Source organism: Rhamphochromis longiceps, linkage group LG23 (genome assembly GCF_057381845.1).
Source record: "Rhamphochromis longiceps isolate RC_006_pf linkage group LG23, R_longiceps_female_GT1.1, whole genome shotgun sequence".
Taxonomy (NCBI): Eukaryota; Metazoa; Chordata; class Actinopteri; order Cichliformes; family Cichlidae; genus Rhamphochromis; species Rhamphochromis longiceps.
The window spans coordinates 44,423,865-44,450,048 of NC_140578.1; the positions used below are offsets into that span (position 1 = coordinate 44,423,865).

A 26,184-nucleotide genomic window follows, 5' to 3' on the forward strand; every position below is an offset into this window, starting at 1 on the left:
GGTTGCCAACCGTCCCTTAAAATACGGAATCGTCCCGTATTTCGAAACAAAAGTACACGTCCCGTATTGAGCTAATAAGGGACGCACTTTGTCCCGTAATACAGTGAGAATCAAAAGTAGTCTATAAATGTTAATGGAATTAACGCTTTGTTTGAAAACATAATTCCCAGCCCCTCTCCTGCTTTGTGACCAATGAGCTGACAGCACACTTATGACAATTCGAGTATGACAATTCAGATTACCGCTCATCTCATTGGTCGAGGAAAGGTCGCTTACGGAGAAAATACCGGAAGACAACAGATGACCACAACAAGAAGCATGGCCAACAGGGGAACAAACGCCGACTCTGCGGTGCAAGTCTCGGATGACAGTACACCTAAAGCTGGGCAGACACTGTGCGATTTTTTCAGTCACGTTATTCAGCTCCTGCTCAAACTGCACGATTGACTCGCAGGGGTTAGAAGTTGGTAGGTCACGATGCAGGTCTCACACTATACCGCCCGATGCTCTGATGCGACCTGAGTGCTCACACTGTGCCTCCATAACATGAAGGTTATAACAGAAAATCTGTCGCTCGCTCTCTCTGTCTTTCACTCACACAGACACACCACCACCATCAACTTTGCTAAATTGCTAATGAAAAACATGATCAGGCAGCTGTGATTGAGCAGCAGTGTAAATCCAACTATTTTCACGGTTGTTGTGGTCGTGATAATTTTGTGATGCCACATCGAAAAGGCTCGGATGAGCTTTCCAAAGTTCTACAAGTAGTGCCTCCATCGCTTGTGTCCAGATCACACGCTGCACAGCCGTGCTGCGCCGTCTTTTTCACCAACGTTTACGTGTTTGCGCGTGAGCAGTGTGAGCGCCTGTGGTGACACCCTCACGAGCGATTGATGATCGGGAGCTGGTCGTGAGGTGTTAATCACTTCTCGTTACCCCACGTATACTACACGACGCACGATGAAGGCCAAAATCGGTCCGATCACTCAAAAATCGGCTCAAAATGGGCCAAAAACCGCACAGTGTGAGCCCAGCATTAGAGCAGCAATGTTTGTTCCCCTCAGAGAAAGGGAAGAATGGGGAAAAGGAAAACACCTGGCTGGAAAACGTTAATATGGGCATGTGCAGTGAATATCAGCGCTATGTGGCCAGAAGTGTGATAATATAATTTATTTTGTGTAATAAACAACTGCAAGGATAGATGATTACAACAAATTGATGACTAATACATAAAAGTAATACATAGATGAATAATGATGATGAGTTAAGATGCATAATCATGGGAACAAGCGGGTTTACAAACAGGAGCAGCTGATTAGAAAAGCTGAAATAATACCTCAACTGAAGCCAATTGTACTAAATGCACTAAATGTGCACTGTTACAAGAATATTTTTCTTTCTATTGTTTTCTATTATTTTAAGTTAAGCAGGACAGAGTGCTTTTAAAGAAAGATTTACTTATATTCTCAAAAGTTAAGCATGACAGGCTTCTGTTTAAGAAAGAGACCTGTTTTACTGTGTTAATGTTGTCATTTTGAGCTAAAAATAAATGGCTAAATGATCATTTGTTTCACATGTGTTCATATCACAAAGAATAGAATATGCAGCTACTTAAATCAACTTCAAGTCAAATGGTTAAAAAAATAATTTCACACACAAAAAAAGAGCTAGAAAATTCACCACACTGGGAAGGGTGAAGACAACTGGGTCGCCCGGCCCTGGCCACGAGGTGTCCCTTATTTATTTTTCAGGGAGTTGGCAACCCTAGGTGTAACGTCATCATAGCAGCTTTGACCGGCAGCTGCAGTCACGGAGAAACTTGCGTATCTCTGTTCGGGAATAGCAGATAGAGGTAGGCTCTGAGAGGACGGCCTGCGTTTACGCTACGAAGACACGACCAAGTGTTTTAACCTGACAGCCTGAGGTTAGTGATGGGCAGATGAAGCCCCATGAAGCACTGAAGCTTTTCATCCAATTGGTTCACCCCAACGCGAAGCTTCATGAAGCTTCATTTGCTCTAGCAGGACACCTACTGGACGTAAAAATAATAGCTGGCATGAATTTGAAGAGTGTGGCATTTTGCACACAGCCTGTAAATGTCAACAACAAAAGGAGTGTGTAAAACACCTATAGTGTAGTGATGGCAGTATACTGTGTATATTTATGCTGGCAGTATGGAAAATGATTATTTGCGGCAAAGTTCGAACCGCTTCATGAACCAGTCACGTGGTACAGCCGGGCAGCGAGGCTTCGGACGTCATCATTTTCAGCTCCTCCCATAAATGAAGCAAGCCTCGATACGCGCTTCGCGGAAACGCCCCCTCCATTACTCGACACACGCTCCGAAGCCTCGATACAGAACGTCCCATCACTACCTGAGGTGTTCTTCAGTAAACTGGACTACCCGACAGAAGGACCCGAGGCCCCGCTGCACTTTTTCGGTAAGTTAAACGTGTTTGTAAGCTACTCCGTAACTACCGTCCTTAGCTCGGTCCTGAGACCTAGCTAGCTAAGATGAGCACTCGGCCGTCAGGGTTTGTTTAGCTAACCCGTGCAGGTGAATGAATTTACCCTGACTAAAGAAATCAAGAGAAACGCCCCGGGCTGCTCAGTCACTAATTACCGTTACTGTACTTTTATTACAAGTATTATACTGTAAAGGCAACAGGCTGCACCCCGCTGCAGCTCCTGTGCAGAGCTGAATATTAAATATCTTATTAAACAGCACCATGTTTTCAGTCTCCACATGTGTAAAGACAGTAACACCTACTTTAAAAACCTGGCACTTCAGTAACTCCTCATTAATCTGTAAAAACCGATCAAATAGCAAAGGCAAGGCAAGTTTATTTGTATAGCACAATTCAACAACAAGGTGATTCAAAGTGCTTTACAGAGACATTAGAAACAAAAACAAATAAAAAGCATGATTTAAAATTGATTAAAACAAGCTAACTAATTAACAAACAAACAAAACAGTATATAAAATCAAAACAGATAAAATCAGAACAGTAGATAAAATCAGTAGTTAAAATGTAAGTTTTGAAATTTAAGCTTAAAAGTGTGGATTTGGTGTTTTATTCAAATGCAGCTGAGAACAGGTGAGTCTTCAACCTGGATTTAAATAAACTGAGTGTTTCAGCTGATCTGAGGCTTTCTGGGAGTTTGTTCCAGATATAAGGAGCATAAAAGCTGAATGCAGCTTCTCCGTGTCTGGTTCTGACTCTGGGAACTGATAAAAGACCGGATCCAGATGACCTGAGGGATCTGGAAGGTTCATACTGGGTCAGGAGGTCACTGATGTATTTTGGTCCTAAACCATTCAGAGCTTTATAGACCAGCATCAGAACTTTAAAGTCTATCCTCTGACGGACAGGCAGCCAGTGTAAAGACCTCAGAGCTGGACTGATGTGGTCCACTTTTTTGGTCTTAGTGAGGACTCGAGCAGCAGAGTTCTGAATGAGCTGTAGTTGTCTGACTGATTTTTTTTAGGTAGACCTGTAAAGATGCTGTTACAGTAATCAAGCCTACTAAAGATGAATGCATGGACTAGTTTTTCCAGGTCCTGTTGAGACATCAGATCTTTTGTCCTTGAAATATTCTTGAGGTGATAGTAAGCTGACTTAGTTATTGTCTTAATGTGTTTGTGGAATACGCTAGGCACAGACACGCGCACACGCAGGTATGTATTGCCAAGATCCACATTTATTGATTTTGTCACAGTTCAGTTGGTCGCATAGACTGACAGCTCGCCAACCCAGCTGATGTGTGTCTCTCTTTTCCTTTCACTCGGCGCTCCTCTCCGTCTCACTATAACACAGGGGAGGGAAACCATCATCAGACACCATCACCATCAGCTGTCCTTACCGCCCTCGCAGCGCCGCCCCGTTGAGCCTTCTGCTCCATTCCTCCCCTGCAGCCGCGCCCGGGGCCACGCCTCCGCCACAGTGTTTTTCTAAGTTTAGGTCTGCGTCCATCACTACACCCAAATTTCTCGCCTGGTTTGTGGTTTTTAGGTGTATAGATTGAAGTTCTCTGGTGACCTGTAATCGTTTTTCTTTTGCGCCAAAGACTATTACCTCAGTTTTGTTTTTGTTTAGCTGGAGAAAATTGTGGCACAACCAGTCATTAATTTCCTCAATGCATTTACCAAGAGCCTGTACAGGGCCTCGGTCTCCTGGTGACATTGTGATATATATTTGTGTGTCATCTGCATAGCTGTGGTAGTTTATTTTGTTGTTCTTTATAATCTGTGCCAGTGGGAGCATGTAAATGTTAAACAGAGGGGGTCCCAAGATGGAACCTTGGGGAACTCCACATGTGATGCTTGTCTGCTCAGATGTGAAGTTACCTATTGATACAAAGTAGCCCGATATTTACTGAAACCAACGACTTCCTCTTGGCAGCTTAAGTTAAAATTAGTGATGGGCAGATGAAGCTTCATGAAGCACTGAAGCTTTTCATCCAATTGGTTCACCCCAGTGCAAAGCTTCTTGAAGCTTCATTTGCTCTAGCAGGACACCTACTGGACGTAAAAATATTAGTTGGCATGAATTCGAAGAGTGTGGCCTTTTGCACACAGCCTGTAAATGTCAACAACAAAAGGAGTGTGTAAAACATCTATATTGTAGTGATGGCAGTATACTGTGTATATTTATACTGGCAGTATGGAAAATGATCATTTGGAAATGCTTAAAATGGAAATGATCATTTACTGTGAGGTGAGGTGTGGTTGGGGTGTGGTTGTGCTTTTGTAACGTGCCTGTTCACATTTTATTCTGTAAAAACTAAATTTCCACTGCTTTTATGACCTTTTTAGTGGGGAGAACATAGCTAGGTTTTAATGATTTAACAAATCTTTTAAATCCTTTGTCCTCCACAATGCTAAATGGCTGGGAGTCCTCGATCACCATGCTAACCAGGTCTTCATCTATTTGAGATTGTTCTCCTGAGGAAAGACAATAAAGACAAAGCACATCCTCCTCTTCTTAGCTGGCTCCATTCTCTCCTGACTTTCTCTCCTCACTCTCATAAACCTCCAAACTCTCACTAACCGCAACTCTCCATCAAACACCCACATTTTGAATGGAGTCTGAGGGGTTTATATCTGTCATAGCTCGCAGCAAAGTTCGAACCACTTCATGAACCAGTCACGTGGTACAGCCGGGCAGCGAGGCTTCGGACGTCATCATTTTCAGCTCCTCCCATAAATGAAGCAAGCCTCGATACGCGCATCGCGGAAACGCCCCCTCCATTACTCGACACAAGCTTCGAAGCCTCGATACAGAACGTCACATCACTAGTTAAAATGTTTGTTTAATTTTTCGACTGATTAATTTTTTAGCACTGACTGTATTTTTTATACTGAGTTTGTTGCAAATATTCAGGTTAAAAACTGTCTGAAATATTGTTAATGAGGTATGTTCACAAAGACACATGTGCAGAACTCTGTACAGCTTCCATCCTTTAAGACAAATAGTTTGAAGCATTAATATTTCTTGTTCAATACCAGTGCTGATACCAGTGCTGATACCACCTCTGTATGTTGTGACCAGGATGCAGCAGCACTGAAACCTGCTCCATCATCACATCTTTGCAGATGTCCATTTATAAAGCTCCAACAACTCAAAGGTGAACATTATATAGGAACATCTGTTAGTATATAAGGCTTTTTTTAAAATAAACAGCTCATATGTCAGCTGTCAGCAGAACTGTAGGACTGAAAAAATGTAAGAGAAGAGAAGAACACTCCCGAGTGTGGGAGGACAGAAGGATCAGCTTTGTTTCAGATTTGAGAGATAAACTTTATATTTCAGTTTGTGATGATTGTGTTCTCGTTGTGATTACAGGAGCCGTCCTCAGATTCAGACCTCAGCACCACCCAGTGACAGCAGACAGATCATCCTATAGTTTCACTCTTTGTAGTAACTCCATAATTAACTGATGAAAACAGTCCAAAGGTTAAAGTACCACATGCGCTGTCAGTGAAAGCTGCAGCTGTTTAAAGATAAAGTTAAAAGGATGAATCACCCATGTAACTGTGTCACTGTATATCAGCATCAACAGGACCTGAGTTTGGTGTTTGAGAGAGCTGTTGTCTACGTCTGGTTGCTGTCATCGCTCAGTCTGACCGAACGATGGACAGACTCAAGTTTGACTTTGAAACAAACTGTGTTGTTAAACAGTTTCATGGTTCAAAAAACAAAACAATCAAAAACACTTTTTTCATACTTGTGTTAAGTTTTGTATAGAAATGAGACCAAATTGATTGTGAGGTTAAATGTGATAGAAACAGCTCACACTGACATCCATCCTGATCAAACATGAGTGTCATGAAGCCTGTTTGCAGTTGTTTGCACTGTTTTCCACTCTGGATGTTGTTTCTGTTCAGCTGTGAGTATAAAAGGCTCCATTCTACAACCTGTTTGTGTTAGTTGTTCAATAGAAACATTATTTTGTGCTGATGTTGCACTTCTTTTATTCACAACCAAAGAGTTTTTGACGTCCGCATCAAAATACAAAGATCAGTATTGTCTAATGTTTTGGCTGCAGTGTGTTTTTGCAGACAGGTATAACTGAACAGCTTTAGTGTTTAGATTTTTTAAACTTGAGTATGAACTTATACAAAATGCAGCAAGATATTAAAAAAACGTTTGATTATAAAATCGACTATATTGGATTCATATCGATATCGGACATAAAAAGTGGCATCGTTCCATCTCTGCTTTGACTAGAGACACAGCTCTAATCAAAGAGGTGGTCCGCTTGCCTCCGCCCCAGAGAGAAGGGTTACATCTCCTGGGTTTAGGTGCGGCTTGCCCCTCTGAGGGCGGGGGTACCTGGACTTGGGATATAGAGTATGTTTGGGGAGTGCGACGGTCTGTGCAGTTTCTATTTGTGTCTGTCTACACGTTGGGTGAGTGCCGAGTATTTGGTTGTGCATATGGGGTGGGAATGCACGTTTGTGTCCGCGTGCGCCTGTCTATGTGTCAGGTTGGGTCTTAGACTCAACCTCTCTGGGTACATCTCAGGCCCTCCAAAGTACGGAGGCCTATCTCCCCTCACCACACTCCCTGCCGGTGGCTGATGCCCTCAGACGTTGGTGTGTTGGTGGTCCTTGTCGTCTGGGGCTGGGCGCTCATGTATGTACCGGCTCACTCCTGGTGGCCGATTGGCGATTCCCCCCCTTTTGGTGGTTCTCCTCGGGTCCTTGTACTCTGGGGCCTCTGGATATCTGCGGCCTGGATCTCCTCCATACCTGCTTCATGAACATGAGCTGATGCTGCTGAAGTGAAGCAAAGTTACAGAGGTTTGATTAATATTGAGTAATAACTGGACTCTCATACAGCGAGACTCAAATGCCTTTAAACATCAGCTTATCCTGCTGATCCAAGTCCAACACTGAGTTTGTAAAAACATGTTTGTCAATCATTTTGTTTGGTTTCTGAGGAAAAAGATTCAATAACTTGCTGCTAATACACAACATTTCATCATATTTCCTCATAACCCTCTTTTGTCTGACCATTTGATCCCATTTGAATTTGCAATAAAGGATCCACAGAGTTTGGTGACAATAATGACAGTAGATGTTTGTGTGAAAGTGCTGGAAGCAAATGAGTGTATGATGTTCTTTCAGTGTTGCACTTTGTAGACGCTCCCTGAGCGCTGGTCTCACAGCCAGCTGCATATAGAGACCAGTGTTGTTAGTCCAGGTCAGAAGATGACTTGTTGGAATGAAAATGAGCTTGTAGTTTGTCTGCTTTAATAATGTGACTGGAAAAAGGTGTTTGACTTCAAATATGTCCATTTCTGTCACACTTCACCTTTAAAAGTGAAGCCATGTGGTTCCTGGAAGGAAAAACACGACTTTTTCAAGTCTTTGTCCTGTTTTTATGAGAAATGTACGACTTTAATGTGAAACATTCAGAGTTTTTTCTCTTGTTGTGTTTGTTTGAAGCTGCTTCCTGTTGGCTTCAGCTGTTTGGAGTTTCCATTTTCTAAACTTCTACATTCTGAACCTTCTTCAGCTCTGAACAGATGATGAAACACTGAATGATTTCAAGCACTTTGTCTAATAAACTTACATCTTTCATTCTTTATACAGATTGAAGAGCTGTGATTTGTCAGAGATCAGCTGTGATTATCTGGCAGCAGCACTGAAGTCCAACCCCTCCCATCTGAGAGAGCTGGACCTGAGCTCCAACAGCAACCTGCAGGATCCAGGAGTGAAGCATCTGTGTGGTTTCCTGGAGAGTCCAGGATGTAAACTTGAAACTCTGAGGTCAGTCAGCATGTTTTAGTTGTGCTGAGATGAATATGATGTGAAAGTTGTGCTGACACTAAACTGCAGACATCAGGCTGATATTATACTGATCCACACTGAGGATCTTCATGGTAAAGTCTGTTTTCTTCTTCTCTGGTTTAGTCCATTGACTGCAGCAGAACAATGTTCACATTTCAAACAGTGATACTCAACGTATGGCCCGCGGCCCACACGCGGCCTGCCCACCTTTCCTGATTCAGAGAGAGGGGACCCTGATTAACTGTGTAGCTTCTTCCTCACAGTTCTAAGTATCAGACACAACAATGAATAATCCACAGCTGACTGTCTTTAGCAGGTCAAAGGTCACGGCACACAGCAGACAGTCAGAAATATTCTAACTCTGATCATTTATCAGTTGTGACACTGTGAGACTTGATCAGAGGTGTGATCATCACAGCAGAGGCCTTTGTGTCAAAGTCACTGAGGATCAAACAGAAACACATGAAGCAGATTTTCCTCTTCTGGCTTTTTATAGCAGATAACCTTCAAAATATTCTGCAGTCGATCAAAAACTGAAGCAAACCATGAATCAACATGTGAACATGAGGTGATGCTGCTGAAGTGAAGCAAAGTTACAGAGGTTTGATTACAGACACAGCTGAGAGTTTGTAATCTGTCATCATTTTAAAAAGTTTCCATGGAACAGCAGAAATGAGGCTTTACTGTCAGAGGCCGACAGCACTGAACACAACAGCAGACTGGTGGCTAATAAACAGTGAATGATGCAGAAACAGATGTTTGAAGCTGTTCTTGGAGTACACTGAGAGAGAGAGAGCTGTGCAGGCAGGAACAGCCAAAGTCAGAGAGAATTCATGAGCATATTGATCAAACGTGAAGCAGAGTTTGGATCTTCTTTTGCTGCTGCTTCACTCAGTTTTGGTTGGAGACAGATGAAACCTGCAGCTTCAGGATCTGTGAGCTGTCCACTTTCAGCCCCGACGGCGTGTCCGTGTACGTGCCGTCGAGTGAACGATCCACGCTCTGTGTTTCCATCTTTGTGTGTTTAGCTGCTCTCATTTACTGTTTTATCTGTTTGCTGCTTGTTGAAATAGTTTGTGAGCTTTAACCTGAGATTCTGGCAAAATACATTTATATTAAACATCGATTCAGGATTGAATGAATCAACATCGTTTTATTCAAATTAAAACCATTTAAACGGGAACATGAATTTTTTACAGCCGCCTCTAATGCTGGGTAATGTCAGCTGGTCCATGTGCAGCTGGCTGTGAGGCTCAGGGAGCGTCTACAAAGTGTAACACTGAAAGAACATCATCCATAAATATTGAGTAAGAACTGGACTCTCATACAGCGAGACTCAAATGCCTTTAAACATCAGCTTATCCTGCTGATCCAAGTCCAACACTGAGTTTGTAAAAACATGTTTGTCAATCATTTTGTTTGGTTTCTGAGGAAAAAGATTCAATAAGTTGCTGCTAATACACAACATTTCATCATATTTCCTCATAAGCCTCTTTTGTCTGACCATTTGATCCCATTTGAATTTGCAATAAAGGATCCACAGAGTTTGGTGACAATAATGACAGTAGATGTTTGTGTGAAAGTGCTGGAAGCAAATGAGTGTGTGATGTTCTTTCAGTGTTGCACTTTGTAGACGCTCCCTGAGCACTGGTCTCACAGCCAGCTGCACATAGAGACCAGTGTTGTTAGTCCAGGTCAGAAGATGACTTGTTGGAATGAAAATGAGCTTGTAGTTTGTCTGCTTTAATAATGTGACTGGAAAAAGGTGTTGGACTTCAAATATGTCCATTTCTGTCACACTTCACCTTTAAAAGTGAAGCCATGTGGTTCCTGGAAGGAAAAACACGACTTTTTCAAGTCTTTGTCCTGTTTTTATGAGAAATGTACGACTTTAATGTGAAACATTCAGAGTTTTTTCTCTTGTTGTGTTTGTTTGAAGCTGCTTCCTGTTGGCTTCAGCTGTTTGGAGTTTCCATTTTCTAAACTTCTACATTCTGAACCTTCTTCAGCTCTGAACAGATGATGAAACACTGAATGATTTCAAGCACTTTGTCTAATAAACTTACATCTTTCATTCTTTATACAGATTGAAGAGCTGTGATTTGTCAGAGATCAGCTGTGATTATCTGGCAGCAGCACTGAAGTCCAACCCCTCCCATCTGAGACAGCTGGACCTGAGCTCCAACAGCAACCTGCAGGATCCAGGAGTGAAGCATCTGTGTGGTTTCCTGGAGAGTCCAGGATGTAAACTTGAAACTCTGAGGTCAGTCAGCATGTTTTAGTTGTGCTGAGATGAATATGATGTGAAAGTTGTGCTGACACTAAACTGCAGACATCAGGCTGATATTATACTGATCCACACTGAGGATCTTCATGGTAAAGTCTGTTTTCTTCTTCTCTGGTTTAGTCCATTGACTGCAGCAGAACAATGTTCACATTTCAAACAGTGATACTCAACGTATGGCCCGCGGCCCACACGCGGCCTGCCCACCTTTCCTGATTCAGAGAGAGGGGACCCTGATTAACTGTGTAGCTTCTTCCTCACAGTTCTAAGTATCAGACACAACAATGAATAATCCACAGCTGACTGTCTTTAGCAGGTCAAAGGTCACGGCACACAGCAGACAGTCAGAAATATTCTAACTCTGATCATTTATCAGTTGTGACACTGTGAGACTTGATCAGAGGTGTGATCATCACAGCAGAGGCCTTTGTGTCAAAGTCACTGAGGATCAAACAGAAACACATGAAGCAGATTTTCCTCTTCTGGCTTTTTATAGCAGATAACCTTCAAAATATTCTGCAGTCGATCAAAAACTGAAGCAAACCATGAAGCAACATGTGAACATGAGCTGATGCTGCTGAAGTGAAGCAAAGTTACAGAGGTTTGATTACAGACACAGCTGAGAGTTTGTAATCTGTCATCATTTTAAAAAGTTTCCATGGAACAGCAGAAATGAGGCTTTACTGTCAGAGGCCGACAGCACTGAACACAACAGCAGACTGGTGGCTAATAAACAGTGAATGATGCAGAAACAGATGTTTGAAGCTGTTCTTGGAGTACACTGAGAGAGAGAGAGCTGTGCAGGCAGGAACAGCCAAAGTCAGAGAGAATTCATGAGCATATTGATCAAACGTGAAGCAGAGTTTGGATCTTCTTTTGCTGCTGCTTCACTCAGTTTTGGTTGGAGACAGATGAAACCTGCAGCTTCAGGATCTGTGAGCTGTCCACTTTCAGCCCCGACGGCGTGTCCGTGTACGTGCCGTGGAGTGAACGATCCACGCTCTGTGTTTCCATCTTTGTGTGTTTAGCTGCTCTCATTTACTGTTTTATCTGTTTGCTGCTTGTTGAAATAGTTTGTGAGCTTTAACCTGAGATTCTGGCAAAATACATTTATATTAAACATCGATTCAGGATTGAATGAATCAACATCGTTTTATTCAAATTAAAACCATTTAAATGGGAACATGAATTTTTTACAGCCGCCTCTAATGCTGGGTAATGTCAGCTGGTCCATGTGCAGCTGGCTGTGAGGCTCAGGGAGCGTCTACAAAGTGCAACACTGAAAGAACATCATCCATAAATATTGAGTAAGAACTGGACTCTCATACAGCGAGACTCAAATGCCTTTAAACATCAGCTTATCCTGCTGATCCAAGTCCAACACTGAGTTTGTAAAAACATGTTTGTCAATCATTTTGTTTGGTTTCTGAGGAAAATGATTCAATAAGTTGCTGCTAATACACAACATTTCATCATATTTCCTCATAAGCCTCTTTTGTCTGACCATTTGATCCCATTTGAATTTGCAGTAAAGGATCCACAGAGTTTGGTGACAATAATGACAGTAGATGTTTGTGTGAAAGTGCTGGAAGCAAATGAGTGTGTGATGTTCTTTCAGTGTTGCACTTTGTAGACGCTCCCTGAGCACTGGTCTCACAGCCAGCTGCACATAGAGACCAGTGTTGTTAGTCCAGGTCAGAAGATGACTTGTTGGAATGAAAATGAGCTTGTAGTTTGTCTGCTTTAATAATGTGACTGGAAAAAGGTGTTGGACTTCAAATATGTCCATTTCTGTCACACTTCACCTTTAAAAGTGAAGCCATGTGGTTCCTGGAAGGAAAAACACGACTTTTTCAAGTCTTTGTCCTGTTTTTATGAGAAATGTACGACTTTAATGTTCTTTTTTTTTTTTTTAACTAAATTTTTATTATAATTTACAACATTGCAACTTGTACTTGTCAGTGTTCACAAGTAGGACAGTTACAGGAACCGCAATGCAGAAATGTAGATTAAAATAAGAACTGCAATTAGGAAGCACAAAACAAAACTGGGAAGCAAAACAAAACCCAAGCAAGCAAACAAACAAACAGACAACAACAAAAACAAAAAGAAAACAAAAACTTTATGTAATATTAAATAACTTGTGACAAACTTAGCCATAAATGAACAAAACGAAAGAGACCTATGCTAAATTATTGAAACAGTAAAGCATGTATGGGTCGCCAACGCTCAGTAAACAATTCTCTCTGAATCCGCAGAGCAGATGTTATTTCCTCCATCTGGTAAATTTCTCTTGCTTTATCAATCCACATATTATATGAAGGTGGGTCAAGATTCAGCCATTTAATAGTGATACACTTTAGTGCTGCTGTAAGATTCTTAAGAGATACGTTTTATTGTTTCCCGCAAAACCATTTGGTAAGACTCCTAAAATGGCTAACTGTTGGTCTTTGTATTGTTGGAAAACTGTATTGAGAACTTTAAATATGTCATTCCAAAGTGAGCAGATTTTTGGGCATGACCAGAATATATGTGAGTGGGTTCCTAAAGAAGTGCCACAATTTTGCCAGCAGGTGTCAGGATTTGTAGGCTTCATTTTGGCAATTATCTCTGGGGTTCTAAAATATCTCATGACCACCTTCCATTTAAATTCTCTCCACAGCCCAGAATTAGTCACCAGATGGGCTTCACCGAACACCTCTTCCCAGGTGTCCTCTGAGATTTGAGTGCCAGTCTCAGCTTCCCACCTTGCCTTAATATCCAAAGTTGCATTTGTATTGAAACTCATAAATGCGTTATAAAAATGACTGATTAATTTTGGGGAGGAATGACTTTGAAATATTTTTAGAAATATTTCCTCAATGGGTGAGGGCTCCAAAACTTGCCTCCATTCTTTATGTTTTGTCAAAAAGCTTCTTAGCTGCAGAAATCTAAAAAAGTCAGAAGAAGGAAGCCGAAACTGACCTCAACTGTTCAAATGAGCTCAGGTGCCCATTCCTCACAACATGACAAAGTTTATGAAGCCTGCTATTTGACCATGCTCTGAAGCCAGAGTCTTCCACAATAGGAGAAAAACCCTGCAGGGAGGAGAGCCTTGATAACATTGAAATTTCTTTTGGAACACCAAATGATTGTTTGATTCTACGCCAAATCTTTAGTGTGACCCTCGTCCGTTCCCCCATATGCACATTTTTAATTGAAATGTTAGAACAAAGCAGGGATTCCAATGATCTTTCGCACATTGTCTTCTCAATGTTTAGCCACTGAGTTTCAGACAAATCCCGCAACCATACAGTCAGGGGTCTCATCTGAGCTGCCCAGAAATAATATTTCAGGTTTGGAACAGCCAATCCCCCCTGCAGGTTTGACAGTTTTAATGTTTGGAACTTGATCCTTGGGCGTTTGCCTTGCCATATAAATTTGGAAAAAAGTTTATCTAAATTATCAAATGTAGAGTTGGGAATGTTAATAGGCAGCATTTGAAAAAGGTCTAGAAGTCTTGGCAATACATTCATACGTATACTCTCGATCCGACCCAAGAAAGACAGAGGCAGGACTGTCCATCGCTCTAAATCTTTTTTTATTTTTGCAACTATAACTTCATAATTTACTTTAAACAAGTCTGATAATGAGTGAGGAATTTGAATTCCTAAATACTTGATACCTTCGTTTGGCCATTTAAAGCCACATCGCTCCTTGAATGTTAGTGAAATGTTTCCTCCTATATCCATTGCCAATGTTTTGTCAATATTAACTGTGTAACCAGAGAGGTAAACGTATGTACTAATAATTTCTTTTAAATGAGGTAAACTGACTGCAGGATTTGAAATGTATAAAAGTACATCGTCTGCATAGATGGACAATTTATGCTGTTCTCCATTAATTGAAAGGCCCTGAATTTCATGTTCTGATCACCACCTGCACTCATGTATATATCTATCTACTTAGCACTTTTAATTCTTATTCTTATTTTTATTTTAATGTCTATTTTAGCGTAATTTATGACAGTATGTTTGCACTGAAGCACCGCAGCAATTTCCTAATGTTGTAAACCTGCTCAACATTTGGCAATAAAACCCTTTCTGATTCTGATTCTGATTCATCTCTAATCAGAATCAGAATACTTTATTGATCCCTGGGGGAAATTATTTTTTTGTTACAGTGCTCCATTATAAACCAACATAAACCAACATTAAGACAAGACAGACAATATGCTAACTAAGAATAGTACAATATATACATATTAGGGGTGCAACGATACACAAAATTCACGGTTCGGTTCGGTTCGATACTTTGGTGTCACGGTTCGATATTTTTTCGATACAAAAAGAAATGTTCATGCCTTTTTAATTTGTCATTTATTAAAATTATAAATATATATTTTAACTCAAAAGTACAGTTTTTAAATTTAACCCTAACCCTTGTGCGTGTTTTTTATTTTGACAGCGAATGCGCACCAGGGGACCACTTATGTGCAGCCCTGGTTACAGTGGGGCAAAAAAAGTATTTAGTCAGCCACCGATTGTGCAAGTTCCCCCACTTAAAATGATGACAGAGGTCAGTAATTTGCACCAGAGATACACTTCAACTGTGAGAGACAGAATGTGAAAAAAAAATCCATGAATTCACATGGTAGGATTTGTAAAGAATTTATTCGTAAATTAGGGTGGAAAATAAGTATTTGGTCACCTCAAACAAGGAAAATCTCTGGCTCTCACAGACCTGTAACGTCTTCTGTAAGAAGCTTTTCTGTCCCCCACTCGTTACCTGTATGAATGGCACCTGTTTGAACTCATCATCTGTATAAAAGACACCTGTCCACAGCCTCAAACAGTCAGACTCCAAACTCCGCCATGGCCAAGACCAAAGAGCTTTCGAAGGACACCAGGAAAAGTATTGTAGACCTGCACCAGACTGGGAAGAGTGAATCTACAATAGGCAAGCAGCTTGGTGTGAAAAAATCAACTGTGGGAGCAATCATCAGAAAATGGAAGACATACAAGACCACTGATAATCTCCCTCGATCTGGGGCTCCACGCGAGATCTCATCCCGTGGGGTCAAAATGATCATGAGAACGGTGAGCAAAGATCCCAGAACCACACGGGGGGACCTGGTGAATGACCTGCAGAGAGCTGGGACCAAAGTAACAAAGGTCACCATCAGTAACACACTAAAACGGCAGGGAATCAAATCCCGCAGTGCCAGACGTGTTCCGCTGCTGAAGCCAGTGCATGTCCAGGCCCGTCTGAAGTTTGCCAGAGAGCACATGGATGATACAGCAGAGGATTGGGAGAATGTCATGTGGTCAGATGAAACCAAAGTAGAACTTTTTGGTATAAACTCAACTCGTCGTGTTTGGAGGAAGAAGAATACTGAGTTGCATCCCAAGAACACCATACCTACTGTGAAGCATGGGGGTGGAAACATCATGCTATGGGGCTGTTTTTCTGCCAAGGGGACAGGACGACTGATCCGTGTTAAGGACAGAATGAATGGGGCCATGTATCGTGAGATTTTGAGCCAAAACCTCCTTCCATCAGTGAAAACTTTGAAGATGAAACGAGGCTGGGTCTTCCAACATGACAATGATCCAAAACACACCGCCTGGGCAACAAAGGAGTGGCTCCGTAAGAAGCATTTGAAAGTCCTGGAGTGGCCTAGCCAGTCTCCAGACCTCAACCCCATAGAAAATCTGTGGCGGGAGTTTAAAGTCCGTGTTGCTCGGCGACAGCCCCAAAACATCACTGCTCTCGAGAAGATCTGCATGGAGGAATGGGCCAAAATACCAGCTACTGTGTGTGCAAACCTGGTAAAGACCTATAGTAAACGTTTGACCTCTGTTATTGCCAACAAAGGTTATGTTACAAAGTATTGAGTTGTATTTTTGTTATTGACCAAATACTTATTTTCCACCCTGATTTACCAATAAATTCTTTACAAATCCTATCATGTGGATTCATGGATTTTTTTTTCACATTCTGTCTCTCACAGTTGAAGTGTACCTCTGGTGCAAATTACTGACCTCTGTCATCATTTTAAGTGGGGGAACTTGCACAATCGGTGGCTGACTAAATACTTTTTTGCCCCACTGTATATAGCTCATCATATTGCAGCCACAGAAATTATTTTGTCCATGAAACCATAAAGCTGCACTTTCTTTTTGCCTTATAGTCTGATTTGTCATAACTTTTCCATTTTGTGGTAAGCTTTTCTTTGGCTGTCACTTCTTCACCCTGACCTGTCTTATTTGGCTCAGCAGAACTAAAATATATATCCTGCTGCTTTTACACACGCACTCACATAACACTCAGCGATTCTCTGCGCGATCAACCTCTCACATGTTTAAGCTGCGGGAGATTTCACTTGTCATGTTTGCATAGTAAGCTAACGATTAATAAGACGATGTCAGAGGAATTGGTGCACAAATTATCACCACTCACCAATCAGTGCTGTCGCTCTCTACACACAGTTCGCGCGATTGCAAAGTGAAAGCAAAAAACAATGCCAATGACATAATTACCCAGCTACATTTCCGAAAGAATGCAAAAGCATTGACATATATTTTTCCTTCCTACAATAGCCCGACGGGCAGGGCAGAGATAGATTTTGGTAGCCCAACTGGAAAAATCGCTAGCCTCAGGACGTCGGGCTAGCGATATTGCGAGCCCTGTATCTGACTGAGGAATCACTCATCTTTGGAAAAGAGAGTTTATTACAGAGAAATGTCTCTTTCCAAAATAAAAGCTATACTATACGCTTCTTCTGGGCTATATTCTCAGCAGCATATTAAACATATCAGGTCCCCATAAGGAGAATCATGTGCTAACGGCTGTCTAAATGACTCTGGTAAAGTTTGTAGCATGCGTGCTTGTTGTTTTTGTCTGCTTCCACTTGTCTTTGCACTAGGATGATGTCGGAGTAAATGTGCAGTCATATTCGTTGTGTTCCCACTAGTGCTTTCAGGTTAATCTCGTTGAAATGACCTTAACGCCACAACACGGCAAATCTCCTTTAACGAGCTACCCCTGATCGCCCCGTGCATCGGGCTAGACGGCCAACACGTTAACGAGCTAACTGCGCTAACACACTAGCTCCATGACGCACTTACCTTCAGGGTCATACGTCACATGAAAACCAAAATAATTCCAAACGCCAGATCTGAATGAGGGTGGGGGAGGTTCAATTTGCCATGTTGCAAGGAGAGCTTAACTTCTGTCTCGCTAGCTTGCCCTGCGCTCTTCCTTCTGACTATGCTGTCTGTGTTGAGCGCTCAGTGGATCTGCGCTCGACAAGTGCAGCCTAGGCGGAGTAGTCAAACGCAGATTCACTGAGCGCTCAACGCAGACAGCATCGTCAGAAAGAAAGTTGATAAAATAAATTACAAATTTTGTATTGTTCGATACATATGTGTACCGAACCGAAAGCACTGTATCGAACGGTTCAATATCGATACGAATATCGTTGCACCCCTAATACAACGATACTTAAATATATATATATATATATACATACATATACATATATGTATATATGTATATATATATGTGTATATATATATATATATATATATATATATATATATATATATATATATATATATATATATATATGTGTGTATATATGTGTATATATATATATATGTATATATGTGTATATATATATATATATATATATATGTATATATGTATATATGTATATATGTATATATATATATGTCACTCATTAATAAATAGCTGGAAAAGAAACGTGTAGTTGTAGCAGTAAACAGTGTGTTAAGTGGACGCGTTGTACAGGGAGCCACAGGCAGGAAAGATTTCCTGTGTCGTTCAGTGGTGCTTTTCGGTAATCTCAGTCTCTCACTGAACGAGCTCCTGTGACTGACCAGCATGTCATGGAGTGGGTGGGAGGTGTTAGCCAACATTGTCTTTATCTTGGACAGCATCCGCCTCTCCGACACCACCTTGAGGGAGTCCAGCTCCATCCCCACAGCATTACTGGCCTTACGGATTAGTTTATTAAGTCTGTTGGCATCTGCTACCCTCAGCCTGCTCCCCCAGCATGCAACAGCATAGAGGATCGCACTGGCCACAACAGACTCATAGAAAATCCTCAGCATTTTCTGGCAGATGTTGAAGGACCTCAGTCGCCTCAAAAAATAGAGACGACTCTGGCCCTTCCTGTAAAGTGCTGTGGTGTTTTTAGCCCAGTCCAGTTTATTGTCAATGTGTACTCCAAGGTATTTATAGTCCTCCACAATGTCAGCACTGTCCCCCTGGATTGAAACAGGGGTCAAGTGTTTCCCGGTCTTCCTGAAGTCCACGATCAGTTCCTTGGTCTTTGCCACATTGAGCTGCAGATGATTCTGCTCACACCACGTGACAAAGGAGTCGACCACAGCCCGGTACTCTGTCTCATCATCCCTGCTGATGCATCCAACCACCGCAGAGTCATCAGAAAACTTCTGAAGATGGCAGGTCTCTGTGCAGTGGCTGAAGTCTGTGGTGTAGAGGGTGAAGAGGAAGGGGGAGAGGACAGTCCCCTGTGGTGCCCCTGTGTTGCTGATTACCTTGTCAGACACACACTGTGGGAGACGTAGATATTGTGGTCTTCCTGTCAGGTAATCAACAATCCAGGACACCAGAGAAGCATCCACCTGCATTGCTGCTAACTTATCGCCCAGGAGGGTCGGCCTGATGGTATTGAAAGCACTAGAAAAGTCAAAAAACATGACCCTCACAGTGCTCGCCGGCTGGTCCAGATGGGTGTAGATACGATTGAGCAGGTAGATGATGGCGTCCTCAGTTCCGAGACGAGGCTGATAAGCGAACTGAAGGGGATCCAGATGTGGTCTTACTATGGGTCGCAGCTGGTCCAGGATGAGCCTTTCCAGGGTCTTCATGATGTGGGTGGTCAGTGCCACGGGCCTGTAATCCTGGGGGCCACTGGGACGTGGCGTCTTTGGTACAGGGACGAGGCATGATGTCTTCCACATCACTGGGACCCTCTGCAGACTCAGACTCAGCATAAACAGTTTATGAAAGACTCCACACAGCTGGGGGGCACAGGTCTTGAGGACGAGGGGACTCACTCCGTCTGGTCCAGCAGACTTGCCTGAGTGAAGTCTCCTCATTTGCATCTCAACCTGGTATTGAGTGAAGGTGATGGGTGGGGGAGAGGTGTCAGGAATCTCACAGGAGGCAACAGCGCCATGTGAAGAGAGAGGCTGGCGCAGTGGTGTGGCTCTGGATTCCAGGCTGACTACAGGTGAGGTTGTGGGGGTGTGAGCAGACACTGTGGTGTCGAATCTATTGAAAAACAGATTCGCGTTGGTGGTTCTTTGTGTCCGGGGGTGGGCGTCAAGGTACACACCGGCTCACTCTTTGGCGGCCGCTTATCGGGGCCTGGAGCTTGGGGCTCGCTCGGGCCACTTCGGAGGTGGGGTGCCCCCGACCTCTCGGCCTGGGGCTCGGTCACTCAGGCACAGCTGGCTGCCGGCGGAGCTCACGGGCGCGTCACTGCAACCCCCCCTGGCTTCTGCTCCGCGGCTGCTGGGTGAGCCCTCATCTGGGACTCTCCTCAGCTCTTTCTGGGACAGTGGCGCAGCTGCCCCTCTGTTGGTCTTCCTTGGTCTCTTGTGTTCTGGGGGCCTCTGGATGTCTGGAGTTTTGATCTCCTCCATACCTGCTTCATGCCCTGGAGGATGGGGCTGTGGCCCCCCCCACACCCTCTAGCAGATCATTACATGAAGGAACCTTTTAAAAACAAGCGCGTCCATGCTCACAGGTGTACACACGGGTGATCACACCCACAAACTACACCCTTTTTGGCTCCTACCTCAAAGCACACTGTGTTCTGTTGATCTTATGTGCTGCACAATAATGTTTAATATTTAGTATTTACTGTCATATTCCCATATATCATTGTGATGTTGTTTATTCTATTACTCTTGTTTTCTTCTGCTTGTTCTCTTTTTTCTTTCTCAGCAGGTGATCCAGGTGATTGATATATGCATTTTTTTTTTCTGCCCATTCTGTTGGTTTTTGTTTTTTGCCCTTCTCCCCCGTCCCTCTTCTCAGCTGTTTCTCTTTCCCTCTTTCTTTCTCCCCTTCTTTCCCCCAGTCAAGTCTGTCCCGTATTCAGCAAGTGAAAATAAAATAAACAATAAAAGGTGAATCAAATGGACCATTACGGCAAGGCTGGGATGGTCAATTTGGTAAAGTAAATCCGTTGGGCATCTTTCTTTGCCTTTAGACAACAATTCTGATGGCAAAAGAGCCAAACGGGACAGGCAAAACCCCCCCCCAAAAAAACAGAAAAACAGATTCAACTCGTTGGCTCTATTCTCACCTCCCTCAGCTCCCCTGCTGTTGGTTGGCCTGAATCCAGTGATGGTCTTCATACCCCTCCACACCTCTCTCATGCTGTTCTGCTGGAGTTTCCACTCCAGCTTCCTTCTGTAATTGTCCTTAGCCTCTCTGATCTTGTCCTTTAGTAACACCTGGACCTTCCTCACCTCCTCTTTATTGCCCCCTCTGAAAGCCCTCTTCTTGTTGTTGAGGAGGGCTTTGATGGGCTTTAATCAACTGCGCCAGAGGCTCAATACTTATATCGAACAGCAGGGGCGACAGTGAGCATCCTTGTCTACACCCACGTTCCAGTGGAAATCTGGCTGATATTGTTCCATTTACCCGTACAGCCGCCATTGGGTTGGAATAAAGAATCTGTATCCTCTTAATTAAGTTTGGCCCAAATTTGAATCTTTCAAGTGTATGGCCCAAGTACTGCCAGGAAACCCTGTCGAATGCTTTTTGCGCATCAAGAGACAGAATCATTGTTTCTTCTTGTTTGGTCTTGTACAAGGACATTAAGTTCAACAATCTACGAACATTGTCCCCATGGTGCCTTCCTGCAATGAACCCCGTTTGATCTGGATTTATAACCTGTGTAATAATTTTACTAACTCTTTTGGCTAAAATCGTGCTGAGAATGCGCAAATCAGTATTAAGTAATGAGATTGGCCTGTATGATTGACAGTTTGTGGGGTCCTTGCCCTCTTTATGGATTACGACAATTGTAGCATCGTTCCAGGACGGCACCATAGTCCCAGTCTCCAGAGCGCAGTGGTAAGCTTTCAGTAATAAGGGTGCGACTTTGTCCTTAAGTTTTTTTATAGAATTCGTTAATAAAACCATCAGGGCCAGGACTGTTTTTAGTTTTAAGGTTTGAAATCACCTGTAAAATTTCTTGTTGTCGAATTGGTTCATCTAACTCCTTTGCTACAGACTCTGGCAGTGTTTTTAAATTGATCTTTTCTAAGAAATCAGATAGTGTATTGTTATCTTTACATGTATCTGAATTTTTATATAATGACTCGAAAAAATTGGCAAAACAACTTGCAATTTGATTTGGTTTAGTAATTAGGGTTTGATCTGACTTCAACTTTTGGACCATATTACAAGTTTGCTGTTTCCTGAGTCTTATTGCCAGCAATCTACTAGCCCTACTACCCTGTTCATAGTACTTTTGTTTAGTGAATCTGAAATTGCCCTCAATTTTCTCGTTTATTAAACTATTAAGATCACTACGTAACATTTTAAGATCGGAAAGCAAATTGGCTGTCTGTGCTTTTTTGTGTTGTTGCTCTAGGTGTTTTATTTTGGCCTCCAATTCACACCGCCTAGCCTCTTTTCTTTTCTTCCTGGCACTTGCAAATTATATTATGCGACCTCTAATGTATGCCTTGGTGCAATCCCAGAGGGTTAAAGGCGATATTTTCGGAGTTGTGTTCAACTCCAAGTAAGTATTTAGTTCAGTGTGTATGAACTCACAAAACTGCCAGTCATTTAGGAGTGAGGCATTTAATCGCCCGACATTTAATGTTCTTGATGCTCCTGTACCATCTCTCTGTCATCCTCCTCGCTCCCTCTTTGCACTCACAGTCTTTGTGCATCATTAACACTCACATGAGGAAAACCAAAGTTTTACTGGGCAGAAGATGATCATCAGTGACGCTGTCTTTAAGATACTCTTGTTAGAAATGTGCGACTTTAATGTGAAACGTTCAGAGTTTTTTCTCTTGTTGTGTTTGTTTGAAGCTGCTTCCTGTTGGCTTCAGCTGTTTGGAGTTTCCATTTTCTAAACTTCTACATTCTGAACCTTCTTCAGCTCTGAACAGATGATGAAACACTGAATGATTTCAAGCACTTTGTCTAATAAACTTACATCTTTCATTCTTTATACAGATTGAAGAGCTGTGGTTTGTCAGATATTGGCCTTGAATATCTGGCAGCAGCACTGAAGTCCAACCCCTCGTATCCCACAGAGGTGGACCTGAGTGGAACCTACAGCAACCTGAAGGGTTCAGGAGTGAAGCATCTGTGTGGTTTCCTGGAGAATCCACGATGTCGATTTGAAACTCTGAGGTCAGTCAGCATGTTTTAGTTGTGCTGAGATGAATATGATGTGAAAGTTGTGCTGACACTAAACTGCAGACATCAGGCTGATATTATACTGATCCACACTGAGGATCTTCATGGTAAAGTCTGTTTTCTTCTTCTCTGGTTTAGTCCATTGACTGCAGCAGAACAATGTTCACATTTCAAACAGTGATACTCAACGTATGGCCCGCGGCCCACACGCGGCCTGCCCACCTTTCCTGATTCAGAGAGAGGGGACCCTGATTAACTGTGTAGCTTCTTCCTCACACTTCTAAGTATCAGACACAACAATGAATAATCCACAGCTGACTGTCTTTAGCAGGTCAAAGGTCATGGCACACAGCACTCTGTGAAACAGTTTGGAGCAGGAATTCTTGCACATTTACAAACTGACACTGCTGCACGGCATGCTGGGTAATGCTAGCTGCTCAGGTATGGGCGTGCTAACGGCTGTGAGGCTCCGTGGCTGCAGAACACCGAAGAAGAGAAAAGAGAGGTGGAGGATGAAGAAAAGAGGCGGAGATGAAGCAGAAGTTTAGCTCCAGAGAGGAACTGTGTCTGTGTGGGTGGGGCTCAGGCAGCTCCTACCACACAGTGACAGTGAAGCAGGTGAAGAGTAATAAATGAAGACAGCAGACAGGATTTGATAAGCTGATGTACAAACATGTAGAATGATGGTGGCAGCTACAGAAACAGGTCCATACAGACTGAAGCGTGTCTCAGTCTGAATGTACACTGCTGTTATAAGAGCTGTGGAAACTCAGGTCAAAAGGACGTAACCACACTGCTGACAGTTCCAGGACATTCACAGAGTTACAGCATCATTTGTGACCATAAAGACAGAAAGCTCATCCAAATCCTGGGATTAAAAGTCTGTCCTGGTGGTGTCCAGTCAAACACGTCTCTGTGAAAGCTTCAATCCAACAGGCTCCAAAGTCCTTCTGCTCATTTCCTCGCCGGGTTCTTGATGCTCCTGTACCATCTCTCTGTCATCCTCCTCGCTCCCTCTTTGCACTCACAGTCTTTGTGCATCATTAACACTCACATGTGGAAAACCAAAGTTTTACTGGGCAGAAGATGATCATCAGTGACGCTGTCTTTAAAACACTCTTGTTAGAAATGTACGACTTTAATGTGAAACATTCAGAGTTTTTTCTCTTGTTGTGTTTGTTTGAAGCTGCTTCCTGTTGGCTTCAGCTGTTTGGAGTTTCCATTTTCTAAACTTCTACATTCTGAACCTTCTTCAGCTCTGAACAGATGATGAAACACTGAATGATTTCAAGCACTTTGTCTAATAAACTTACATCTTTCATTCTTTATACAGATTGATGGACTGTGGTTTGTCAGAGATCAGCTGTGATTATCTGGCAGCAGCACTGAAGTCCAACCCCTCCCATCTGAGAGTGCTGGACCTGAGTAATGACTACTCCTGGTTTTCGACCAACAACAACAAGCTGCAGGATCCAGGAGTGAAGCATCTGTGTGGTTTCCTGGAGAGTCCAGGATGTAAACTTGAAACTCTGAGGTCAGTCAGCATGTTTTAGTTGTGCTGAGATGAATATGATGTGAAAGTTGTGCTGACACTAAACTGCAGACATCAGGCTGATATTATACTGATCCACACTGAGGATCTTCATGGTAAAGTCTGTTTTCTTCTTCTCTGGTTTAGTCCATTGACTGCAGCAGAACAATGTTCACATTTCAAACAGTGATACTCAACGTATGGCCCGCGGCCCACACGCGGCCTGCCCACCTTTCCTGATTCAGAGAGAGGGGACCCTGATTAACTGTGTAGCTTCTTCCTCACAGTTCTAAGTATCAGACACAACAATGAATAATCCACAGCTGACTGTCTTTAGCAGGTCAAAGGTCACGGCACACAGCAGACAGTCAGAAATATTCTAACTCTGATCATTTATCAGTTGTGACACTGTGAGACTTGATCAGAGGTGTGATCATCACAGCAGAGGCCTTTGTGTCAAAGTCACTGAGGATCAAACAGAAACACATGAAGCAGATTTTCCTCTTCTGGCTTTTTATAGCAGATAACCTTCAAAATATTCTGCAGTCGATCAAAAACTGAAGCAAACCATGAAGCAACATGTGAACATGAGCTGATGCTGCTGAAGTGAAGCAAAGTTACAGAGGTTTGATTACAGACACAGCTGAGAGTTTGTAATCTGTCATCATTTTAAAAAGTTTCCATGGAACAGCAGAAATGAGGCTTTACTGTCAGAGGCCGACAGCACTGAACACAACAGCAGACTGGTGGCTAATAAACAGTGAATGATGCAGAAACAGATGTTTGAAGCTGTTCTTGGAGTACACTGAGAGAGAGAGAGCTGTGCAGGCAGGAACAGCCAAAGTCAGAGAGAATTCATGAGCATATTGATCAAACGTGAAGCAGAGTTTGGATCTTCTTTTGCTGCTGCTTCACTCAGTTTTGGTTGGAGACAGATGAAACCTGCAGCTTCAGGATCTGTGAGCTGTCCACTTTCAGCCCCGACGGCGTGTCCGTGTACGTGCCGTCGAGTGAACGATCCACGCTCTGTGTTTCCATCTTTGTGTGTTTAGCTGCTCTCATTTACTGTTTTATCTGTTTGCTGCTTGTTGAAATAGTTTGTGAGCTTTAACCTGAGATTCTGGCAAAATACATTTATATTAAACATCGATTCAGGATTGAATGAATCAACATCGTTTTATTCAAATTAAAACCATTTAAATGGGAACATGAATTTTTTACAGCCGCCTCTAATGCTGGGTAATGTCAGCTGGTCCATGTGCAGCTGGCTGTGAGGCTCAGGGAGCGTCTACAAAGTGCAACACTGAAAGAACATCATCCATAAATATTGAGTAAGAACTGGACTCTCATACAGCGAGACTCAAATGCCTTTAAACATCAGCTTATCCTGCTGATCCAAGTCCAACACTGAGTTTGTAAAAACATGTTTGTCAATCATTTTGTTTGGTTTCTGAGGAAAATGATTCAATAACTTGCTGCTAATACACAACATTTCATCATATTTCCTCATAACCCTCTTTTGTCTGACCATTTGATCCCATTTGAATTTGCAATAAAGGATCCACAGAGTTTGGTGACAATAATGACAGTAGATGTTTGTGTGAAAGTGCTGGAAGCAAATGAGTGTGTGATGTTCTT

The 26,184-nt window shown here is 42.6% G+C and overlaps 1 protein-coding gene and 1 long non-coding RNA gene across 2 annotated transcripts in view; both read left to right on the top strand.

The window, feature by feature from the left end:
* The window catches only part of LOC146642794 (protein NLRC3-like), a 134,241-nt gene that overhangs the window by 76,782 nt on the left and 31,275 nt on the right, over positions 1-26,184 (top strand). The window lies entirely within an intron of this gene.
* On the top strand, positions 2,392-6,061 carry LOC146642798 (uncharacterized). The gene is made up of 3 exons (XR_014909519.1): positions 2,392-2,457; positions 5,556-5,631; positions 5,850-6,061. It is a non-coding gene; the product is annotated as an uncharacterized LOC146642798 (long non-coding RNA).